At 43.1% G+C, this 6,661-nt stretch overlaps 1 protein-coding gene across 2 annotated transcripts in view; it reads right to left on the minus strand.

Annotated features, from left to right (window-relative positions):
- CDH20 (cadherin 20) overlaps positions 1-6,661 on the minus strand; it is a 202,102-nt gene extending 195,441 nt beyond the window's left edge. The window contains exon 1 of one of the 2 annotated variants that reach the window (XM_012804285.1): positions 5,892-6,018. The gene's annotated coding sequence lies outside the window, so the exon portion shown is untranslated. Of the gene's footprint in view, positions 1-5,891; positions 6,019-6,461 lie in introns of those variants that run through there. The other variant, XM_003788420.2, reaches the window with a different exon arrangement.

The following is a 6,661-nucleotide window of genomic DNA, read 5'->3' on the forward strand; positions in this document are numbered from 1 at the left end:
ATGAAATTCCTTTGTCCAATTTCTAATTAAATTGCTAAATAAAAAAAAAGTCTTTTGGTTTAAAAACCAATTATGGTGAGTTATTCATAATATGCACAATTTAACCCTTTATTAGCACTAGGTAAGTGGTTCAAAGACATTGAGTTTATCAAATGAAAGAAAGAGATAGTGAATATGATATAACATGTACATTATCCCTTCAGGAAAATATTTTGTGTTAATAGCTTTGATTAAAGATTTTTAAAAATGTATCTAAATTATTTATACTCATGTGCACATTAAAATGTCTATCAAATAATTTATATAAGCTGCTATTTAATAAGCTGTGTTTTAGATTTTTGGTGGAAAATAGAAATCAAAGTTTGATTCCGCCCAAAGATACCAGCTGGAGACAAGACAGCTGTACTGCCACCATCTTTCCAAGCTATTTTAACCACAACCTTAACTCCAATCCTAGTAAACAACTCTCCCTGGGAACAAGGGATAATTGAATCTTCATGCTAATTCTATCTTGGTTTTCTTCTGACTACTCGCTCCCAATTATGCCAGTGTATTACACTATGTCCTTTTCTCTAGGAAGATACTAAAACCACCTTTCTCATTCAGCTGAGATCAGATCTTAGAAAAAGGCTGACAATCTAGGTAAAGACATTTTAGTTCCAAAAGAGCACCTGGTTTTCCTCTTGGGTAGAAGGGGAACATACTCTTATTTCAGTTATAGGTCAGGTGAAGGAGCAGATAAGCCTAAGTACATCGGCTGCAGCAATTAAAATGTGAAGTATTAAGGGTTAAGTTTTAGCCCTCCTGCCAGATGTTGAACACAGAACTGCAGTTGCAGGGTTGGACTTGACCATTTGGCCACTTGTCAAACAAACTTCTATAACAACCAGATGTAGCCATTGCCTTGGAATGAAACTATCATTTTATTAATTACCCTTTAATTAGTTGACATAACAGAGAACATGCAATGATTTAGTTATGACTGATCCGATTAAGACTTAGTACTCAGAGTATAGAATCAGTTCCTGTGACTACTTGGAAATAATCAGCTTTAGGTAGATAGTACCATCTAGATGAAAAGATATTGTGCATTTTTAAAAGCTTATAAACACACAAACACATTCAACAGTTAGATAAAACAACAATAAAAGCCTTTAACTTAATGTTTTCTTAACTTTTCTCACTTCCTTCATGTTCACACCAGAATATTGCCAATTATTGTTACCATTGGTCACAGGAACATCTTCCTAATTTAAGGGAATAATACAAAGTAACAAAGACCATTCAAGTATTTGACTTTAAATAGTACAAATTCAGCTAACTTCAAACTCCATTGATTCAATTTTATTTTCCTTATTTAAAAAATCAAATGAAAACATTTATTAAGAAACTGTTATGAGTAAGACCTTAGGAGCTATAGAACTATAAAGAAATAACTCTTCCACGCAAGATACCTCTTTACTCTGTGCAGGTAATGACATTATTCAGATATACACTAAGCTTTTGATTAGATTGCTAAACATCCGAATCTTTGTATTCTAGTAAAGATACCCTAATTTCAGGCAATGCTATGCCTATCTTTACCATTTATACTTTTGCATGGAATTTTTTATGCCAGCCCTAAGTTTTGGAAGAAGGAATGAGTGCTATTGCTAAAACTTTATGTATTTTTGAAAGAAGTAATAGTTTGCAGCTTGATTATTCTTTTTATTATGGTTATTCAATTATATATATCCATACTAGATTTCCTCTCCTAAAAGCGAGGATTCCTTTATCTTACAAAAAATAGAGAATTACATATACCTTGAGATGAAATGGACCATTTCTGTTTGGCATTGCACTTGAGTAATGTTTTGAATTGAATGTTCTCAGGGTTCTAAAATAAAGTTAATCCATACGTAATTAGGAACGTCCTTAACTAGACAACCCTGGTTAGCTAAAGATTGGCAGATTATTCTCAAAAACTAGTCAGCAAACCATGGGCAATAATTAAATGAGAAAAGACAAAATTTCTCCTTAAAATGGATTGTTACAATAATTTGATGTAGCAATATGATTTTCCATTTTTAATTGCTGTAGACAGTGCATTTTGTTAAGCAAAATTTTGTCTTCTGAGAGCTAGATAGTTCCATAATTTTATGCCCCTTAACACTTTAGTAAGACTTCTGCCTTTTGCAATCTCTTTTGATTTGTGATGGATAAAAGAAACTAAAGGTTGGTACAGCAAGTGTTGGACTACTTAAAAACAAACTGAGACAAGATGACTATTTCGGAGAAATTAAGTATTTCTGTTTGTGAGACTTCATGACCTTATGTTAATTTATCACACCTTCCATATGACAATGTTTTTATTCCCAGAACAGTTATATTTAGTGTTGATACTTAAAGAGGTTCCTTTTTAAATTCAAATAACGAGAACTTTGCTCCATATTCCATGTCAATATGAGGATTCAGGGAGGGTTGAACGTAATTAATACATGGTTTTCATTCCCCCTCCCCGACAACAAGTACACAGTGCAATCCATGTCCCTTGTTAGCAGTACCTTCATTTGCAAAAGTCATTTCAGAAGGAGTTGATGACATTGCCATCTTTCAGTAAATAATAAGTCACAGCCTACTGCCTGTGATAACTGTAGAGGCTCAGTTGTTTAAAATCACCTGTATCACTTAAAATACGTTTTCTTTTGTCTCCAAATTAGTATGAAAATACAGAGAAGGCTGTTTCTTCAATTAAATGTGAAAGATTAATCACTGTAGGCAATTTGTTTCACAATAGAAAATAATTAAATGTCAAAAATGGAATATTTGCTTCTTAAACCTTGAATGGCTGAGAAGAAAATACTGGAGAGCACAAAAAAACTGGTGCTTATTTGCATGTATTTTGACTGAGTTGACACAAAGGTTTGCACCTAACTACAATCTATTAATTAATATTGAAATTACCTAATGAACTGGTTCTTATTATCATCTCACATGCCGTTTTTGGAGAATGAGAAATTTTGTCCATACCTAGAGTAGGACATGGAGGGAAGATAAAGGCATCACTGTATCTGAACAGAGTCTCAGTTGCATGGTTCTGGAATATCCCTCTTTGGGGGTGGGGGGACTAACCAGGATTCCCCAAAGTATCGTCAAAGTAAAACAAGTAAATATAAAAGTGAGAAATGGTTTCTTCCCCTCGCTCTCTCTCTGTTGCTCTTATTTCCACCACTCTGCCCTACTGATTGCAGCACCACCACATCAGAATGAACAATTAACTGTCTAATTATTCTGGTCACACCAGCCCACAATGAAATCTTTATTCCGTGTTTACAGCAATCTTTGGCAGAGGCTGGCTTGCTGTTTCTAAACTAAGAAGAACTGCCCTTTGGCTCCTCTCGGCATCAGCTGCCTTGGTTTCAGCCCTGGGTGCCAATAATCAGACTTCTTTTTCTTCCAAAGTGGACATTTTTTTTTAGGGTGAAAAGACCTATTCTCATCACCCCCCCATATATTCTGGCTGATTTATGTTCTTGCCACTACAGCTCTTCCTTCCGTATCTCTTTACGTTTTTCCTCTCTCCATAGAACACCACCAGGCAAAACCCTGCTTTAATTCCAAAATTGTAAAATAATGCTTAGCCAAACAGTGCTCACTACTATGAGGGATGAAAAATACAACTACTGGTTTATGGCGAGAGGGAAGTCAAGGAAATCCCTCCTGCTTTTCTAAGCTGCTGATTTTCTAGCTCAAAAGGCATTCAATAACTTCTCCACCAGGGGAAAACATACCCACTTTTCAGTGGCTCTCTTAATTGTTTCCTACTATTTGCTCAAATTCTCCAACAGCTGCAGGTCTTTCAGAAGCGTCAGAACTTGGGAAATATTTACAAATACATAAGGTTCTAAGAGACTACATCTGAGTGTCTTTGGAGATGGCAAGGGAAAACTATCACTATGCTAGACACGGGAGAGAAGGTAACACTAATTCACAGGTGAGGAGGAGGCAAGGCATTTACCTATGGGAGGAGATGAAAACACCTTGGTTAGCCTTCTTTGGACCATCTGATGGAATCCCCATCTGAATCTGAGAATGGAGGACAACCAGGGGTGGGTCTCTTAGCCTAAGCGACTCAACTGGTTTTTCCAGCAGAACATTGCTCTGCTCTGCAGGGATGATGGCATCTGTCTTCCCATGCCAGCCTCCAAACCTATGTGATGGTTCCTCTGACAACCCTTCCATCCTTCCTCTTAGCCCTCAACACTGACTATAGTCACATTTTCTTTCCGGTGAGAACTGGGTTATAAAATTTTACAGGGCAGAAAGGTAGAAGGGGGTGTTTCAGTAGTATAAACACTGATTAAACTCCCCGGCAACTCGCCCCAAACGAAAGATAATTTTTCTACAAGTATGCACAAGAATGTCAAGAATGCTAAGTCATTTTTATGTTTGTACTTTCCTTTTCCATTTTAATTTTACACTGCCACATGGCACACATGCTAAAAATGTATCTTCTTAACCTGCCGTGTAGCAAACTTTTCACAAAGCATTAACATGGCATATTTTATAGACTGTCCTTTCCCAGGATGCTCAGAGCATTTTTTTGAACGCAAAATTAGATCATCGGGTAACAACTGTCCTATTAGAAAGGCATGGCTACTCATGTATCAGCAAATAGGGAAGATCAGAAGCACTGAAAGGAAAGGTCACCCCAAAGTCAGTGGCCACAGCATCAGTCGACTCTGAGAACTTGGTTCACAGACTCAGTAGACTCCGAGGGTGCTATTCCAACTTGTAATACTTTCCTCTTGCTTTTCATTTGCCTTTTTTCAAAGGATGTGGCCAGCTTGGAGGCTTGACCTTATCTCCTGCACTCAGCTTAACTCTGCCACTGTTTCCCCACACCCTGGCCTTGATTTCTGCTTCATCAGGAGGCCAAGCCTCAACCTAGAGATGCGACCCAGGCAAGAGGAGGCAACCACAGGTGCCCTTGTGGCTTACTACATAGTTGGGAGCTGAAGCTGCTCTGGCCAAGGAGCATGTTTAGTGGGGTTGCAAGGGGCGCACTTTTCCACGTTGTGTAACTATACAAAAGGGGAAAGCTGGGTCAGTGTGGGGTTCCAGATGGCTGTGCCTCCAGGGTCAGAGCCAGAGGCTGAGGAATGTGAGCAGCTAGGATGGTTATATTCACCTATAAGCTTGAGTGCAGACACCCTATAGTTGGGACTTTTTGTTGCTCTTAGGTTGATTCAGTTCCTTGGACACCATCACAACTCTAAGGGGATAATTTCCTTTGGTGAAAAGCCATACGTTAGCGACTATAGGAGATCAAGGGACATTTCATTTGGGGGCGTGCAGACTCAATTTCCAGGCAATTTATAACAAGCAGGAAAACCAAAATCCTTACTGGTGCTCATGGCAATAACAACACTAATAATAATAATGGTAACACCACAGTCAATTCGCAATCTACCAGGTATCCAACATACCAGTTTTCTGGTCAGCCCTTCTTCCTGCCTGGGCTCAACAGAACAAAACAAAACAAAACAAAAAACAACTCTCTGGCGCTGCCTCCGGGCTGTCCTCCAGATTCCAGCCCCCACTCCGCCCCTGAGGCGGATCGCCAGGCAGAGGCTCCGGCTTCAGCATCTGCGCAGCCCGCTGCTAAGTCTCCGCTATGGCCAAGGGCGGGCTGGGACTCTGCGGTAACATTTTCTTTGCAGACCTAAAACTTTCACCCGATCTGACCCCCACACCCCCACCCCCCGCTCTCCCACCATGGTCACTACAAACAGCAAAGCCCAAACAATCCGCGCGCAATTCAGAGCCTTCCCTGGGAGTGTCAGGGCCCGGAGACAGGAAATCCGGGTAGTTGGCGATGTCCGGCAGGTGGCAGGGACGCGAGTCGCCACCACATTCTCCTCCCACAGCCCAGCTCAGGCGGGAGCGCGGCGCGAGGCACGGACCCGGGATCGGCCCCGTGGGTGCCCTGCGCCTCCTCTGAGCCTTAGTCTCTGGTCCCTTCACGTCGCGCACCTCCGCGCAAGGAACGCGGCTACCCTCTCCCCTCCGCAGCCGGAGGGAGGCGCCGCCGCCCGCAGGGCGAGCTAGGGCGAAGCAGAGCCCGGGAGCCCCGGCAAGCGCGCTCCTCCTGGGTCCCCCGTCCCCGTCCCAGGCGCGCGCAGCCCCCGCTCCAGTGCGCCGAGTCCTACACCTACCCCTCTGTGCTCCCAGAGAGCAGCTGCACCAGTCCGGGCAGCCCCTGCACGTCCGCTTCTCCCCCGAAGTCCGAGGAAGTCGAACTCAGACCGGCCCGTAGGCTCGCCGAGGCTGTGGGTAGTTGCGGGGACCGCGCAGCGCGCCGGGGCAGCTTACCCCAGAGCGCGGGCTGTGGGTGCCCCACGCGACCCTGCGCCCAGAGCGACCCTGCGCCCAGAGCCCGGGGACAGCTGCACGGGGCCCGATCCGAGCCTCCGCTTTACCTGGCACGGCCGGCGACTCTCCGGAGACCTTCGGTCCAGACTCCTCCAGGGCGGGCGTCCAGCTCACATCGCTGCCTCCACCACCGGGCTGTTCGTGTCCCGCTGGGTCCCTTTGCCCCGGCTTTCAAAGCTGTCCCCGGCCCCCCACCCCCCGACCCCCTCTGTCAAAAGTGTTACAGTTTTTCTGCCTTCGGATGTTT

The sequence above is a fragment of the Otolemur garnettii genome, unplaced genomic scaffold (assembly GCF_000181295.1).
Source record: "Otolemur garnettii isolate 467f Iridium unplaced genomic scaffold, OtoGar3 scaffold00027, whole genome shotgun sequence".
Taxonomy (NCBI): domain Eukaryota; kingdom Metazoa; phylum Chordata; class Mammalia; order Primates; family Galagidae; genus Otolemur; species Otolemur garnettii.